This window comes from Anser brachyrhynchus (genome assembly GCF_964034855.1).
Source record: "Anser brachyrhynchus genome assembly, chromosome: 1".
In the NCBI taxonomy this organism is placed as follows: Eukaryota; Metazoa; Chordata; class Aves; order Anseriformes; family Anatidae; genus Anser; species Anser brachyrhynchus.
Window position 1 is genome coordinate 192,970,290 of NC_137694.1, and position 19,174 is coordinate 192,989,463.

The following is a 19,174-nucleotide window of genomic DNA, read 5'->3' on the forward strand; positions in this document are numbered from 1 at the left end:
ACGTCCTGTGGCGGTGTGAGCTGCAAAGTTGTGTTTGTTGGCCAAGAATTGTGCTGTTATGGTAGAAATGCACAAAGAGAAAGGGTCCACCCGAAAGACTTTGTAACAAGGTATGGCTAAAGGGCTGCAGGAAGGGTCATGAAGTTGTTGAGATTTTGGCATGCGTGTGGGAACACTGGTGGTGATGGTGCCGGTCTCCTGCAGGCCTCGAGGGACACCGGTGGCATTTTAACAGCAGGAGCGGTGCCGTTGCTGCACTCAGCTTCCCAACGGGTTCCTTGTCCTGGCTGCGGAGTAGTCCCGGAGCACTGACACAAGCTAGTGCTCTGCCCCAAAGTGCTTAGTGCTAGAGGGATTATTTAAATAAAAGGGAGTCTGTCCCAGCAGACAGTCATCTTTCCGTTCCCAGGAAGCCAGTGGGGACGGGCTCTTTCCCTCAGGGAACTCTATTTGTGTCGCTGAAGACCAAGCCACTGGGGCAGAAAGAGGCGAATCCAGATCAGTGACTTTTTTTTTTTTTTCCCCCAAAGAAAATGCTTCTCAAATGCCAAATGTTGGTTTGACAGAATGGAAACACTTTGGGGGGAACTTAGTGGTGTGTTTATAATTATACATTAAAAAAAAAAAAAGATAAAAATATTTTGTTTCCATGAAAAAGAAAAAAAAAGTAATAGAAAGGCCAAGGGCTTGTATTGCATATAACACATTATATTCAAAATTATAAGAATAAAAATGAACTGCTGTGAATAGGTCATTTTGATGTTTCCAGAAGAGATTTTGGAAATATAATTTCTTGGAAATTTCCAACTGTGTTCCAATTTAAGACTGAAGGATTTTTTTTTTTTAACGTTCAATTTCCCACATAGCAACACCTGCCAATTTAAACAGGACCTACCAATTTAAACTAGCTCTAAAAATAACGAGAGAGGTCGAACAAATTGAGTAATATCTGGAATAAAAATGAGCTTAATTGGGAACCTCATCTCGCATGCAACGCTGATGCCATCGGTCTTCTTGCCCTGCTTTTAAATCCGATCCGTATCCCACTGGGGCTGTAAGTGGCGCTCACAGCAGGTTGGCGACGTGCTGTGGTGGTGTCCACACCATCCCGTGGTGGAGGGCGCCGTGTGCTGGGGGGACACCTCCCGTGCCCCCACCCCAGCGGTTGGTACCTGTGACCACGGTCAGTTCTGCCGGTGCTGGACCTCCTGCAGCGTCACTTTGTAGCCTGCCAACGTGAGACTGGGCTAGGGGCCGAGGGACTGACACAACTGCACACATGGTTTGCTTCACTTTACTGAAACGCCATGGTTTGCTCATTTGCAAGTATTTTTTTTCATTGTTATGTTCCAGCTCGGGGTAATGGTGGTCACTGGAATTAGTGTCCCGAGTGGCTTCGTGTTTGAATTAACGCAGGAACATTTTGTTCGTGTTGTGTCCAAGATGAACTGTAGCCCAGTTCTGGTTTGCTGCCTCACGCAATTCAAGGTAAAAGCCAATGCAGATGACAAGTAGTGATGTGAAAGCATTTCATGGCCAGTCAGTTTAAGGCTTGCTGACCTAAGGCCACAAGCAGACTGGAAGGAGTGAGCATGATGCATGGGAATGCAGCAGGAAATAATGTCTATAGCTGTCCTGACAGAAGTGGACCAGGGACCGATCCCAGCTTCTGAGGTGGGGTGGTACCTGTAGGCCTGTGTCCTTGCTGATTTGGACGTGTATCCCCTCCCCTGAGGATGTTTTTTCTTGAAGCCCAATAACTGGGACAGCCTAACATAGGGCCAGCAAGTAGCCAAGCGGTGTGGGTGATCATGGCCCAGGAGATTTGCCATCTTGCTGTTACAGGAGAAGGAAGCAGCACTGGGGACATGCAGCCATCCACTGGTGGCAGACAGGTCTTTGTCTCTGCTACCACTGCTGAGCACGGCGCGTGATGCCTGCAGCAAGCAGTGTTCTGGGCACCTCCATCTTTCCTGTCCCCACAGACTGCTGCTGGGTTACAGAGGCCTCCTGGGCTGCCTTGACTGAAAATGAAGATCATAGTCATGGCCACCGAGAGACACCCCTTCCATACGTAGCTCCCTAGCCAAAGCCAGCTCCATGTTCCTAACCGTCTTGCCCTTGGCCCTGGTAATTAATGCAGTCACGACCTCGAAGCCTAATTACTCAAAATCACAGTAAAATGAAGACCCTTGAGCAGGGCTGAGAAGATGTCCTAGCACCAGTCTGCTCAGCAACAGTGACTGGGGTGGCTGTGCGTCTACGGCCTGTACCCAGTGTTCAGGTTCTACTAAATTTAGTCTACTTCAAAATCTACACAAGGTGAGAAACCTGGTTGGAAGCTGCAAAACTGCAATTGCTCGGTGTGGAGGTTGCTTAGAGGGATTTTTAATAGCTGGTTCAGTAATCAGCTGATTTTAATAAGTGGGTTTGCCAAAGCAGACTGAATTGCTTTCAGCACATTCCTGCTTTGGTTCCTGCTCCACCTCAGCCGTAAGACACCTTGAGGTGACCTGAGGTTGCCCTAAGCTGCCCGGTCTGAACTCAGTATGGATATTGCCTTGAGCAGGAGCTTGGTCTAGAGACCACTGGGGCCTCTTCCCACCTGGAGGAGTCTCTGGCTCTAGGCCCACGATGGCCAGGACCTGCTGCAACACTCCCCAGGCAGAGGGTAGAAGTCACAGCAGCATAAAAATGATGGAAAATATTGTACCTGGAAGGAAAAATCCCCTTGTTTAGAAACTGAGAACTAGTGGGGAAAGTGAAGGATGTCTGTGCCCATCAAGAGGAAGAAAACAGTGATGATCGGTGGGCTCAGGAGTGACTTTGTGGCTCCCTGCTGAGGATGAGTTGTGCTGTGGTATGGACAGCCCCAGTGAGAGCAGCTGAAGTCCACGGGATGTGGAGGAAACATCCCGAAGCACATTGCAGATCTATGGCTTTATTTCCTCTTTCCCAACACATTTAAATTCATTTTGCAGATAAATGACTGACTTAAATTAAGAGATTAGCAGCCTTACTATTGCACAAAGCTTCTTCATCCCCTTATTATGAATTTAAATGTTACTTTGCATTTTCTGAGTGTCAACATAATCAGGCTTGAGTTCCTTTTGAGAAATACCAATAAAATAACAGCTTATATTGTCGGGCTCTGGCAGTGTTCCCAGTTATTGAGCTACTTGAAACAACATTTTTCATTGCTGAAAACCATTTTTCATTATAGCACGAAATAGGCCATAGGAGTTCGACTGCTGCCCTCTTTCGGGTAGGATAATTACTGCTCACGTCTGTCAAGATAATACCACCAACAGCTTCCAAATTATCTCAGCTGGGGAGCACAACGATGGGATGGTTTTACACGCAGCATTATGTCCTATAATAACCCAAACCCCAAATGTTTTTTCTCGTTCTCTTTACAATTCACAGTGGCTTGTCTATGGAGAACTTCAGTCGCTGACAGTTTTCTGCCTCCCCATTCTTCTGCGGTTCCTGTGGGCACTGAACAACTCCACACCGCAGTGTGCAGTGGATCACAAACCCATGCTATCAGCATGCGTTTTAATTGCTTACAGAACACCAGGCAGAACAGCATAGGTTTATCCAGTTTCCCCAGCCCGATTTGCAGACAGCTTTCTCCTGCACTGGGAAGCCTAGAGTTAATATGTGCTTTTATTAACATGAACACATTGTGCTTTTGTTAAGACTCTTTCCCTTAGTGTCTGGATTTATTTTTGAAGTGAGTAACAGCAGGTGAGTGGTCACAGGAGGGATACCAGAATCTGACAGAGCATTTAATGGTAAATGTCCCAAGACAAGCAGTGGAAACACATAGGCAGAGGATGTTCAAAGCCCAGGGAAAAGACATTAAAGAATACCGATGCCTTTGCAAATCAGCTTCTAGTTTATTTTAAAATCCTATGATATGAATCAAAGGCGAAGCATTCCCCTTTGAGTCCACGCATGCAGCAGCTAGGGCTGGTCATCCCCAGTGAGAAGAAAGAAGAGGTGGCCAGTATGGGGCCAGTGGAGATTTTGGGGGAAAATGCCCATCACTGGTGGCATGCTTTGCTTCCTCTTCACCCTTGCTGTCAGTGGACACAAGGTGATGTGAGGAGAGATGGAGGGTCAGAAAGTACCTTGCTCTGTGATCCCTCCAGTCTGCCATTAACTTTGGCTTCATTTTTTTCTTCATACCCAGAAGAAATGTGAAGGCTTGTCACTGGGATTACTTTCCTTCTCCACCATAACTCTCCCTAACACATGCTTGAGCAGTGGGTGGATGGATGGATGTCTCATTGTCATATCTTTGAGCAGGAACTCAGTTCCTAAGAGGTGCTCACATGCATCTGAGATACCAGTTGCCTCTTGTTATCATTTAGCCAGCTCTGGCAACTCTCAGATTGCTGCACAATGATCACAAAAGCCCCCACAAGTCCAAATCCCACAGGATCCTTGAATTCCTGGGACGAAGACATGCAAACACCAAACCCTGCTTCGCTCCTTACAAGCTGCCAAGGGTCCTTCTTCAAGTTAATGCCAGGTTGACACAAAATGAGATTCCCAACCTAGACAAGGGAGTGAGTACCTGATCAGCAGAGCCCACTTAGACATGTTCTGGGTAGCTCTGAGACAAAGGGTGGCTAATTGCAGCTTGCTCATTAGGGTACTGGAATAGGATGTAGGGTGAGGTTTCTGCTTCAGAGCAGTAATTCTTGGTTTCTTTCCTCTATATCTGAATGCAAATGTTATTGTATAGTTTATACTAATTTATACGTTTTTTGTTGTTGTAGTTATTGTTGTTTTGTTTTGTTTTGTTTTGTTTTAAGAGGTTTCCCTTTCTAGGGGGGAGGCTGAGAGAGCTGGGCCTGTTTAGCCTGGAAAAGAGAAGACTGAGGGGAGGTCTCATCAATGCGTATAAATATCTGAGGGGAGGGCATCAAGAGGATGAAGCCCGTCTCTTTTCAGTTGTGCCCAGCAACAGGACAAGAGGCAACAGGCACAAACTGAAGCACAGGATGTTTTGGCTGAATATGAGGGGGCACTTCTTTACTGTGAGGGTGACGGAGCACTGGGACAGGTTGCCCAGAGAGGTTGTGGAGTCTCCTTCTCTGGAGATATTCAAACCCCGCCTGGATGCCATCCTGCGCAACGTGCTCTAGGTGATCCTGCTCAGCAGGGGGATTGGACTAGGTGATATTCAGACCTCGGCCAGTCTGTGATTCTGTAAGAGAAACTTCTGGCTCCACAAAAGGCTCACCTTGCAGATGAGCCCTCCAGCCATGATTGTCCTGACCACACTCAAGTAAAGCAGTTTCCTATTTGCTCACAGGCAAGAAAGACTGGTTTTGGATGTCTCCTGTCCATGAGCAGATGCCAATGTCTGGCCAGAGGTACCAAATTAGTAACATAAGTATTTTTTTCTCTGTTTAATTTGGCTATCTATCTCAGGTGACTAACCAGATCAAAAAAATATATGTACACATACATATATTATTTATATTTATAAATACACATGTTTATGTATAATATATAAATATGAAATATATATGTGTATATATATTTATATGCATATATAATAAAATTCTAATAAAATGCCCGCCTCACCCTAAGAATTAATTGTGAGACCTATCTATGTAATTTAAGGCTATAGAATACAAATGACACCACAAGTTCAGGCACTGAAGTCCCCTTTGTTAATCTGCCCTTGGCTATCTTTCTGGTTGAGGTCTGGATGTCCTCAGCAGCCACGGGTACTAATGAGAGCTGAGAGCACCCTGTGATCTCACTAGATTAAGTGCTAACTGTTGATCTAACTGTTCTCACTCCAGCAGCCAAGGAGACAAAAATATGTTCTGTAAACTTAATTTCATCTCCTAGGGTCAGTGTCCTGTGTGTGGCCCCTTCCCTCCACTGGGCCCTGTGCTCCTGGACTGCCTCCTCACAGAACATCTCAGCCTTCACCTTCCTGAAATCTGTTGACAAGGGGCTCAAATTTCATCCTAAATCTGATTATTTTAGACATCATCTAGTCTTCACATAACCACAACAAAATAAGCTGTGCAAAATATTTAAAACTGTGGCTGCTGAGAAACTCTTGATCTGGGCAGAGAGTGCTTGGCACATAGAATTAAACTACCGTGGAGCCAAAGGATGATTGCTTCAAAGAGGCTTGATAATTTTGGAAAGGCATTTCTCACAGGAACACTTCATGACAGTAATTCCTGGACTCATCAAGACATGGAAGGGAACAAGCAGCATCTTGGTACTCAGCGATGCGGCCTTCATGCGTGTGAGCTGTGGTTGGTAGGGGCCATCTTGTGGTAAGACTTTTGCACACTCATTTTAAACCAAGCTGTAAGTAGATGATGTTGGATTTAAAAGAACAATTTGAGCTTCCCCCAACCTTTTTGACTTACTGACGGTATTTTAGGTGCCTTAAAATGAAAAGAGTGTGTAATAACCATTTACATTACGTGCAGACTGGGCAAGGGCCTGCCAGCACTGCCAAGTAAGTCAGGTCCTGGTATCAAGCCTGGTGGGACTGAAAAGAAAAAATAATTTTATCTTTTTCAGCTAGATTTTAGAAACTTCTCAGATTTAAAACTTAATTGACTGATAGTTTTAAAAACTGTGACCAAGAATAGTTTTATAAAATAAATATCAGTTACAATGACTCCACATAAATGCTAAAAGAAAACTGTAATGGATTTGCAAAATTCAATCTGTTTTGACCCCACAAGACCATCACAGTCCATAATATCACCATAACATCCTCGTGCCAGAGCACAGCATCCCAGACTGTTGTACTGACATTTGAGGAAGTGAAACTGGTGGTGTCAGACCTGAATGACCTTTGAAACTGTGATGGAGATATTCCACTGCCGGGTATTTCAGCAAAAGAGGAAGGACACGTACAGCTCACCTTCCTCTGGACAAGAACCAAGACACCTGTCACCTGAACAGAGGCTTAAAACAAAGATATACTGTTCCATAAGCAGAAGTGAACTGTTTGTCTTCTGGAATTTTCCAAACGTTTAAAAGTAGTTAAAAAAAAAGAAAAAAAGTTCTTTTAAGTTTTAATTTCCTGAATTGTGCTAGTAGAGCCTTGAAATTGAACTACATTGCGTATTATTCTAATACATCGTTCTTACTGTTGCACGGGCTGGATCGTTCCTTACGGCTTAACTTATGTTGATGTCTAACAAGTGGCACATATATCTGTTTTTTTTTTTAATACTCAGTTTTCAGCGAAGCATCCATTTGTGAAGCTGACTATAAGGTAATCCTCTTTTTCAAATAACTAGCAACTGCAAAATGTTCAAAAAAGAGTTCCATTAAAAAAGAAGAAGAAAAGAAAAAGACACCTGGAAAGGGCATCTTATCTTCCTGCCAGAGAAACTGGATGAATCACTGGCTTACTCTGGGGACTGCTGCTGCTAGATGAATCAGCCCTATGCTGTTCTTTCCCAGTTTGGAGCACAGTTCTGGGGTGATTGTGCCCACGGTACTCCTTTTCCATCCATGGTCATAAAGTCACAGAATCACAGAATGGTTTGGGTTGGAAGGGACCTTAAAGCCCACCCAGTTCCAACCCCCTGCCATGGGCAGGGACACCTCCCACCACACCAGGTTGCCCAAAGCCCCATCCAGCCTGGCCTTGAACACCTCCAGGGATGGGGCATCCACAGCTTCTCTGGGCAGCCTGTGCCAGGGCCTCACCACCCTCTGAGGGAAGAATTTCCCCCTTACACCTAATCTAAATCTCCCCTCTTTTAGTTTAAAACCATTACCCCTTGTTCTATCAAAGTGGTTGATAACCAGGCTTGATCAGTCCAGGATGCCACTGATCAGCAGGGAAGCTTGCACGGCTCTACCAGTGTGCGAGGGACACACTAGTGTTTTAGTTTTGCTAAAACTGCCTCATGAGTGGAAAGAAGGTGCACCTGAGCACCCCGGGATGTCACCTCTCTCTGAACAGTGTCACGGCAGTGCTTCATGAGAAGTAGCCTCCAGCAATGGCAGCTGTTGAATTACTCTTTGTACTCCATCCTGCTTCCTCCTTCTTGCTCTTGTCATTTGCACGGTGTCATACAGCGTAGCTGCCATCTCTCCAAATGCCCTCTCAACAGCAGTGCCAGTCCCATTTCACTGACACCATCTTCACCTAAGTAGTTGGGGCAGAGAAACTATATGTACTTCCTCTAAATAAAGGTGGATTTATTTGCAGGGTTGGGTGAAAAAAAATGCAATTGGCTGTTCTCAGACAAAAGTTAATGTAGTTGGCATTGTTGTTCCAGTACTTCAATGACACTGAGTAAAGCTGACCGATACGTAGAGCTATGTCGGAGTTGGTACATCAGCCTCTGGCACATTTCCTGCCAATTTGGTAATAACCACTTCCTGGCTAACAAACATGGTCTCAGAGTTTATTTGCCTTAATCATCTTGGCCTTCCGCTTCAGGGTTTATCCAGTCCAAAACAATGCTGTTGCATTTCTTTATGAATGGCAGTTCTTTGTGTCAGAACAACAGCTAGCAAGGGGACAGGAGGGAGGGCATTGCACCACTGGGTCTCAGAAAAGGGAGCTGCTGCTGGTGGCCCTGCTTCAGCTCTTGAAAGGTTCCTGTGGTGGATCATACAGACCTGCTATTTCCCATTTTTCAGCATATTAGCAATGATACGCTTTTACCTTAGATTACTCTGGATGAGTTATTCCTAAACACAGCTGCTGATAATGAGTTATGATGATGGCAGCAAATAGAAGCTGTTCCATACTAACACCTTGCAAGAACGGAGTTGCCAAACAGCAGCACTAGAGCAAACCAGGCACGGTCATAATACGACTCTTATCACAGGTGTCCAAACATCCAGGTACAAAACCTCCCTCAGCATTTTGTCCAGCACATAAGTCCCTTAAATGCCCACCAGAAACAAACTGAATCTGACTCAGCATGACGCCTTCTTGCTATATGTGCCACTTCCCCCTCCTTTACCACTACCATGGTTGAGGATTTTGCCTTGATGATACCATTTTCTCACTCTAATACAAGGTAAAGGACAAATTTCAGTCAGCATTTCTGTGCAGAAAATGGCACTGCCAAGCTTCAGAGACGTCTGGCTCCTCTGCCACCCTGAAACTTGTCCCCCCCCCCCGAGCAATTAGTGCCTGAGGGAGACCCTCCTCTGAGAGCAGCAGCAGCAGCACTATCGCTGAGGCTAGCGAAACTGTTTATTTCAATAGCTCCAGTCATTTAGGCAGACTGTTTACCCTGATGCTCACTTTCAAATGACACTTTATGTAGAATTACTGAAAAATGTGCTGGCAGATGCTACAGCTAAGAATAACGTGAAGCAGTCAGGTGATTTGCATATGAAAAATTTCTGCTTGTGAAGATGAGTAATCCCACAGATCATTTTTGTTTTCTCAAATTAAAATCCCAATTCGAATATTTTCCTGATGGCAAATTATTAACAGATTATCAACTTGGTTTTGAACTTAAAAGTTTTAAAATAAGCTGTCAGAGCACTTACGAGTGATGTATAGAGACTGATTATAAATTAGGATCACTGCCTTAGTTTCTCTGAAGCAGGAGCCTTACCTACGCTTTTAGATTGCACAGGACAATTAGTTTCACTATTTAAATTTTACATTGATTGTTTGCTCACAAAGGTTTTTAAATTAAGAGTTAGGCTGACTTTAAATTTGGTATTTTTTCATATACTGTGTCATCAAGCATGCTTCTAAGGGTAATGTCCCCAGAATCCCCAGACCAAACCCCATCTGACCCCAGATGAGTAACTGGGACACTCATGAGTACAGTCTAGACCATCATGAGTCCTCAATCCCCGTGTTAAGAGTTTTTCCTCTGGAACAGATCGCATGCTGATTTCAGGTTATCAGCTCCCATCTCTGACCCTACCCTGTGCAGGGACATCCTTGGGGATGACACCTGAAAGAGGTCTCGAGGTTTAGCACACAAGACGAGCAGGTCACCGAGAAGAAAGACTGGTTCTCAGATTCAATATTATGGATGTTGTCTTTATTCACAAAATGCTTGCAAGCAAACTACAGTTTTAGCAGGCCTGGTTCGGGAAGGTGTAATCCCAGCAAATTGACTTAATTATTTACTACAGCTATTCCTTTGAGTAGTTAATACAAAAAGCTGCTCCTCTAAGAGAGGTGTTGCCTTACATCACAACGTAATATTTCGGTGTGTGACTGCCTAAGCAAATTGTTAAGTATTTGCTTTTTCGGTCAGTGCAAATGTAATCACAAAATAAAACAGTTCTGTGATTAAATATACCTGGGCCTTTCTCCAAAGAAACAAATAAACGCAACTTCTTTCATCTGAATTTACCTGAATAACCATGTGAATGTAACTTCACTGACAACATCATACATGGACAACTAATAACGAGTCATTGCTGAAATACTTTTAAACATTCATTCCTTTAATACTCTGCTAATTGGGAAAGAAAATAGGGAAGTCTATAAAATATGCATCTTTTCACTTAACAATTCTCTTTGCTTCTTTCTTACTTGACTGAGCTTGCTAACATTTAACTAGCATACTTCCTGCGCAAGACAATCATGTTCCACCAATCTCATAGTATTTCTTAAAACTTGTGATAAAATGATGGAAAAGGGAGAAGTAATTTATATTTATTCAGACTTTCAAGAGACTGTTTTAAGAAATTAAGTGGTTCTGAAATGAGAATTCAAATAATCAAATGGAAAGGAACTAGTTAAAAATACAAAAACCTAACAGAGATTTATGCTGTAACTGATAAAATTAAGAACAGGTGCCTCAAGGTTGTGTATTAATTCCATTATTGTTTAAGATAGTACCATCTGGAAAGGGAAATATTAGATAACAAATCTGTAGACATCACAATTAAATTAATTATCTTAAAAAACAGGAGCAGGCCACGGTACTCAAGGGAGATTTAATCAGAATATATGAATGGACAACCTGATATAAAATGAAAATTCAATAGTGACAATGCAATAAAACAAGCACTGGAGACAAAAAAATATAAATTATCTATGCACCTTCAAAGGGTCTAAATTAATCTGATCATCTCAAGAAAAGCACCTGAGCATGAACACAGGCAGCTTATTGAAGCTCTGGTAAACATGCAGCATAGCCGTGTAAGCATGTAAAAGGTTACAATGGTCAGAGAACACAGAACAAAATAAAACAAATCTGCTGAGCATCTTCACATGGCATCTTTCACCCAGCGCCACATCCGCTCTCATTTTTTTTTTTAATTTATTTTTGACAGAGGTGAAAGAAGCAAAGTGAGGGGGGGCATTTTGAAGGAGTGCCGTGGGGCTCCCATGCTGCACTGACGATTGGAGATGTCTTGGCAGACCCCGTACCACACAGCACAGCTCTGAGCAAGGCGCTGAGGACACAGATTTAAGGAAAAAAAAATAAAATAAAAATTAACTGTGTATAAGAAAGAAATTAACTGTCTATAAGAAGTGTTCACAAGTGCTGTTGCATATTTCTACACCCAAAAGCTAATACTAAAAAGTCTTCTGTCTTTGGAAAGGATAGTTTTTTCCATGTCTAATTGATAAAGATGGGGATGGCATGCACTGAAGTCAGATCAGTCCCTATCTGCAGCTGTTTATTTACATCCCATTTCCTTCTGAGCATTTCATCCTCAGCAGCTCTAGATATAAGACATAATATTACATCTACGTAAGGTCTAATCCAAAATGGTAATGGCTATGTACCTATGCATTTATTCTGAAGAACCAAAAAAACTATGGACTCAAAGCATTCATTTATTCCAGACTAAATTTTCTGGAGTTCAGAAATGATTGCTCTTCTATCGCATACAAAATGATTAGTTAAGCTAGAGATGCTGAAGGCTGTTAGAATGGAAACTGTCAGAGAAAACTGATCGTATTGGAAAGAAAAGGGAGCAGAGGTTCATCAGTCTTGACTGAATGCTTCTAGACCCATAAAGATCAACCCACTAATACCTTTCCTCCCATTTTCTTGTTAGTGGCAGCTTTCAGCAGCCATAAAGCAGGTCGTGTCTCAGCAGTGGAGTAAGTGTACCCCAGCTAGGCTGACCAAAAGGGTGGGCAGCACCTGAAGCATGCAGATGGGGAAAAAGCAAGCAAGCAGCAGCAGCCACGTGGGACTGCTTGGCAACTTGTGGGAGAAAATATCTAACTGGTATATCGTGAGGTATCTATGGGAAGAACTGTCTTAAAACATAATAATCGTACTATAACCACTTGGAAAACCCAAGAGACGCTACAGACTTGTCCATTGGCCTCCCAGAACTGGAGCTCCAAGTCTGGGGGACCAAAGAAAATCCTAATGGAGGAAAAACAGCTTGAAAGATTTATCCCCTGGTTCCCCCATGCTGACAGACCAGAGGTAGAGTGGCGGTGGAAGGATTTGCAGACCACCTTCTTCAGAAAAATCACAGAGCTGGCTGCCAAGGTACCCACAGTGTCAGACCTCAGGGGAAGCAAAGTAGGGGCAAGGCTCTGAACTGCTGCCCGAGGGGCTGGCTGGAGGTCTCACAGAGCTCCCACTAGGAAGGGCTGGGTAAATAAACGGGAGTGGGGTACTTAAATGGGATGGGGGCAGAGCTTTGGAAAGGGTGGTTAATCTGAAATTTTTATAGAGCTGCTTGAGACTCTCAAGGCCCTCCTGCAAGATGGAGAGAAATGGAATTCCTGTCTGGAATTTATTAGAGGGAATAGGAACTTCATTACGGTTGTTTACCTGAATTGCCCTGAGCAGGGCTGATTCTACCACTAAGACACTCTGCAGTGAAGTCCTTGCAGGGCTGCTGACGAAACGTAGAGATGGTATTTCTGCCACATAGACCTCATCGCAAAGAGGCATGTCAAGGGGTGGAAAGACTAAAAATAGGCCCAATTTTAATACTTTTACAAATGGCTTGAGAACAAAAAGTAGAGCATGATAATGAAATCTGCAAATAGTATTCAGGCACATTGAGTAAAAGACTACTGAAAGTACAGTAAAAGGAAAAACTAAATTACTTTGAAGCATGGAATAATAGAAATGGAATGAAGTTTCTTATTGTAAGACTTCTGGGATCAGCACCCTAAAATTCCTGCTGTAATGTATGTACGCTTATCAGGTGATTTTAAGAGTAATAAGGCACTAAAATGATGCAGATGCGAAACCAGGGAAGGCAATTTTACAGCCTTGGTCTATGCATTTTTAAGAGAGCTACAGAAAAAGTAATGTCCTTGTAAAGCTCAGCCTGCAATATCACTTACCATTCTGGTGGTCATTTTTTGAGACTGATCAACTCATGTTAGAAGAGAAGTGCTAGTAGGATCAAAGAGACAGAAATTACTTCTGGGAAGGAACCTGTTCTAATTCTATATGAACTAGCAAAATGATGAATGAGGGCAACATAACTTTCTAAATATACCTGGAATAAACACCAAGAAGGAAGAAAATCTAATTAGGATAAGGAACAGTATCGAATCCTGTGTCAGCAAGCTGGCTGCAAATAGAGTGGAAGTAAATAAGCTGGAAGTCAGAAGAATTGCAGCTCTCAGAAGTCACCCTCTGAAACAGCTGCTCAGTATGAGCTGTGAGGACAAGAAACTTGGGTTCTTGCTTTTTCTGCAGGACCAGTGAGAACCTGGCTGTGACTTGTAAGCTACTGAGAAGAAGGAAAAAAACATCTCCTAAGCAAGTGGCCGTGGAAATAAATTGTTGGAGTAGGAAGCCCTTTGCAGGTATCCTTAGAGCAGGGTCAGAACAGAATGATCTCACAGAGGAGAGACTAAGGCATCAGTACTATAGCCTCCACTAATCAAAAGGATGACTTAATCTTCAGTGAATGACACTTAACATGAAACAAGTGTCTAGAGACAGTAGCCTAAAACACTCTGGTGCTACATCGATCCCATTTGGGTTGGCAAGCTTCACAACAGTCTGGGACGAAAGAAGCAGTAAGCTGGCAATCTGAGTCAGCATTTTGTCTGCTTGAACACAGATATCTGCTGCATGAAGATTTTTAAGTGCTTGCTATGGACAGATGAAACAGGCTAGCTTAAACTATCATCCTGGTATATAGTGTACCAGTAACGTGTTCCCAAATAGCACAGTAGAGTCAGCACGGAGGCTTTGCGAAGGAAAACATACACATTTTCCAAATACTTACAGTTACTGCTGATAAACTTCCAAATGTGAGTTATACACAGCATATCTTAGTCAACTAGTCACAGATCCCAAAGATAACTCTGAAGGTCAAAGCAGCTAAACTCAGTGACTGTCCCATTTTACACTCGTTTTAAACAACACTTATGCTCTTGCTATTGTAGTTTTGAATACAGGAATAAGTGTCACAAGATGCCAAAAGCAGACACCTAGCAACACTGCTGCCATCCAACTATCTTACTTTTTTTCTTATACTGATGTTTTGACTCCTGGTGTCACACAGATTTACCCCCACGTAATGCCTTGCTGGTGAGAGGCCAGGTTAAGTGTGAGACCTTCACTTAAATCCTTAATATTTCACCTCTTCCCAATGAACCTCACACAAAACACACCCCATCTGTAGCCAAACTCCATTCTTAACAAAACCAAGAATTCCAAGGTTTGCTCATGGCTATAATAACAAGCACTGAATGAGTAATCTGGCTTCGCAGCATTGTGTACTGTTGTTTTGTAAGAAATACACTGAAGAGCCAATGGTCTAATTCAGAGCACAAAAAACTTGAACTAAGGGATCTCTTTTCTTCTTCAGATACCAAATAAGTTTATTTTTAATTGCTCCCAATGGATCTTGTTGTCTACTTGCAGTTGTGAATCTTCAGTGCTGCTACAAATACACCCCAGAAACCAAGTCACCCTTGTGAAACAAAACAAACAGTAAAAATATGAAGTCTGGTTTAAGCCCCTCAGCAGAGCAATGCAAGAGCAGACAGACAAAGACAGATGCTCTCCTAGAGCAAATTCCTAGAATTTGTTTCACCATTTTGATTCATCCTGCACTTCTGCACTTCCTCAGCAAGGAAGGTAAGGTACCTCCGACAGGCAAGTTGCTTTTACTACATTTACAGCTGGATCTTAATTTATTCACTAAAGAGTTTGGGGGATAATAAGAAGTGCACTGTTCTCTGTGTCCTGAAAGGACACTGGAGCAAGGAAGAAGTGGATGGTGATTACATGGCTTCAAGCCACGAGCAGAAGCTGTGAGGAGCTGGAGCCTGCTCTGGATGATGAGACGTGCAGCCCAGGCACATGCGAGAGCTGTGAGGGAGAGGACTGATCTGAGGTCTGCTGTGAACACCAAGATGAATTTTCATTCTTAGGCTCAATCAGAAGCCTACAATTGCTTTATCAGCTCAAATATGTATAAACTTTCCCAGTTTGTTAGTTCAAAGGTAGCCAAACACAAGTTGGTTATCAGGTATGGGAAGAGACACTTTCGAATCAAAAGTTTTGCTTTCTCAAACTTTGAACCTATTTTCCAAATAAACTGCTTTTCTACAAAAGCCTCAGTTCAATCTTTCAACTTTATTTTTCTCTGTTCTCAGCAGTGACTACCATTTAAGTGTAAATATATATATTCTTTATGCTACCACAGGTACCTTGCACAAAAACTATATTCCAAAAAATTTACTGAGGTCATTTGTATTGAAATCAACTGAGGTCATTTGTGTTGAAACCTAGCTAGGGTGCCAGAAGGAATTACAAAGAACTGTTTGAAATGACCCTGCCAAGTAATTCACAGTGGTGGAAGATCTCCTCTGTCACTGGAGATGAGCATCTCTTGGGACAGCTGGAACAGGTAGCACTGGCTGGAGCCACCACTCTGAGCAGATTTCTGACAGTTGCTGGTGAAAAGACAGCAATAAGCCAGAAGATATTGCTGGAATTTACTGCAGAATGTATTTGCAGCTTATTTGCAGTATTTATTACAGGACTTGTTTCAGAAATTTGACCATTGAAGTTAGAGGAAAGTTGCCTAGGAAAGCAAGCAAACGAGACATCCTGGCCAGAGAAATGACGTCCACTGAAAAATAAGCACAGGCTATATAGGAAGAGATTGCTTGAATACATTTGGGAAATGGGAAGGAAACAGTCTTAGGAATACTAGAGTTTCAAGAGTAGGAAATAAGATACACAACGTGATAGGGGAGGATGGTTTCAAAAGCTTCAACCCAACCAGAAATGAAAGATAAATGCCTCCCAAGCTTGCCTCTTGCAAGCTTGCAATTGTTATTGCTCTTTCATACCAGTGATTCACCTCCCTACTGAGTTTTGCTTCCTTGTCTCATCCAACTTAGTGCTCAGTCACTTCAATTTCTTCACCGTAGACTTTCTCAGATGGTCTCAAATAAACAAATCGTATCTGTAAAACAGGGGAAATCTTATCAATGTCTATAAAATCCCTGAAGAGAGGGTGCAGAGAGGACGGAGCCAGGCTCTGCTCAGCGGTGCCCAGCACCAGGACAGGAGGCCATGGGCACAGCCGGGCACCCAGGAGGCTCCCTCTGAGCACCAGGCAGCGCTTCTGTGCTGGGCGGGTGACGGAGCCCTGGCACAGGCTGCCCAGAGAGGCTGTGGGGTCTCCTCCTTGGGGATCTCCAAAAGCCGCCTGGACGTGGTCCTGGGCAGCCTGCTCTGGGTGTCCCTGCTTGGGGGGCCTCCAGATGGCCTCCACCAAGTGGCCTCCAGATGTCCAACCTCAGCCATCCTGTGATTCTGTGATCTTTCTTGGTGTTACCGTGTGTGTACATATTAATGTTTGATCAACATATATTTTATAATAATAATAAACAACTATTTTATTGGCTCATTTGTTTCAACATTTTAATCTTTGACCAAAACCAGCACAAGTTGGATGTTTTCAGCTGTGAAAGAAAGCAAGACAGAGAACAAATTGCTAAAGCAAAAAGCACAGGCTCCATTACCAGCAACACCCTTTCTGGCCTGGCTGTGAGTCTAAAAGCTTTGAACTATTTTAAGAATATTAACACCACAAAAGAGGGAAGCGTTAAGGAAGAATTTGATGCATCTTTTTTAGCCAACAGCAGAAATAGCTTCAGCATTCCTTCTGACAAGATAAATGGACAATAAGCTTTTCTAAGACCAGCCAAGAGAACATTGAGATTGTAATGCAGCTGAGACAAAATGTGACCACTGGAACATGTTTGTTTTTAATGCAGATTACTCCACTCAGTCTTTCCACTGGAAATATGGGCAAGATGCACTTGATGACAATATAGTAAAATGCAAGGTTTTTTTGCTGCACGCATTGTATACATCTGTAAAAATAAATAAATAATTAAAAATCAGAGGATTTAATTAACATATTGCCTTCGAAGTATGCTCAGATAGAGAAAAAAAAAACTGCAGGAGGAGAAGGGGAAGACCAAACCACTATGCCCATGCAAGGAACCAGTGGATGGGGCCCTAAGATGCGAAGCAAAGTGCTGTACCTGAGATGGAATAACCACCGCGGCAGTGCACGCCGGGGACTCACCGAAAGAGGACTCTGGAGGCCCTGGTGTACTGTATCATGGCCAAGAAGAGCAGGGCTGCTCCGTGAGGGCAGCTCACCAGGGCAGTGCCCTCAGGATTTGGGCAGGACTGGGCTGGTGATGCTGTTGTTGACAGTCCAAGCACAAGGTGAGATAGCCAGGCAGGTCCAGGGTTCTGCCAGAAAGTCTAGTCAGGAACAGCAGGATACAGAGACAAGGTCCATGCAGGAGAAGGGGCCAGAGACAAGGCTACATATTGCACAGGTCCACCTAGGAAGGCCAATTAATGAACAAAGACGGGAGACAGGACTGGGCACAGGTAAACCTGCAGCATTGCACATGCTAAAGTCTCTGGTGAGGCTGTCAGGGCAACCAGTCGTGCAATCTGCTTGGCCCTGGCAGAAACCAAGCTAAAACATAAAGCAAGCAGCACACCACAGCAGCGAGTAAGGCTACCTCCGTAAAGACACACTAGGTTATTTTTACAGGCATGAAGCCAGTAGATCAACAGACTTATTAGTCCTCTTCACTCAGTGCTTATTAGCTCGTGTTGAAAAACTACCTCCCACATTGTCCCCCCAGTGCAAAAAAGATGTTGACAAATTGCAGAGTGCAGCTGAGAGCAACCAAGATGGCGAGGGGCTGGGAGCATGCGCCCTGTGAGGAGAGGCTGAGAGAACCACATTCAGTCAGAAGTCCTGCAGGGGAACCCAAGAGCTTCCTTCTAGTACCTGAGATTATCATGAAGATGGAGCAAAACTCCTTACTGAGGTGCACGGCAGCTGGCTGAAAGGCAGCAGTCATACAGGGAGGTTCTGATTTAAGGGGAAAAAGCTTCATTGCGGCAACCATCAAGTACTGGCACAGACTGCCCAGATGGGGCATGCACTCTCCGTTCTTGGAGGTTTTCAAGACCCAGCTGGCCAAGCCCTCAGCAACGTGGTCTGTTGAGCAGAAGCCTGGTGTGGAGACTTTCTGAGTGTTCCCAACCTGAACAATACAATGCTGTTTCTATTGATACCATGGCTATTTGAGTGTGCTGCTGAACGCATGAATCCACAGGAGAATGGAGGACCTTTAAGCAGGCTGCAGAAGTTGTTGAAGAATCTCATTTTGGATACAAGTTACAAATACAGAAATACTCAACTGAAGTAGTGCCTTACTGAACCCAGAAATCCTTAAAACAGCTTTTCCAGTGATCATTTTTTTTGACATTACTGCTTTGTATGCACATTTCTAGTTCCTTAGCTCATTTTACCATTCTTTAGACTCATTGCATATTGCAGTTTGCCCAATAAACACACTTCAGGACCTAAGTGTGTTGTCACACTCTCACTACCTTTGACGTCCTCCATCTCTGACTGCTGGTTCCATTTCCCTTATACCTCTCTCTCACCCCTAGTGCAGCCCTGCTGAGCTCCCCACACTCTTCAGCAGTGAAATTAGGATAGAACAGCACCCTGAAACACGTTTAATGTTTTACATTTACAATTACATTACATTCTCGACAAACCACAAAATCAAGCTTTCACATAGTTTGACTGGTATTTCTAATCTTGTTGAGTAGTAAGCATTGCCATGCCCCCTTGAGCCTTGAAAGCTGCCCCTTCTTGGGGAAAAAATACCGACACCTTTCATTCTTCTATTCAATAAGTAAGTCGTATT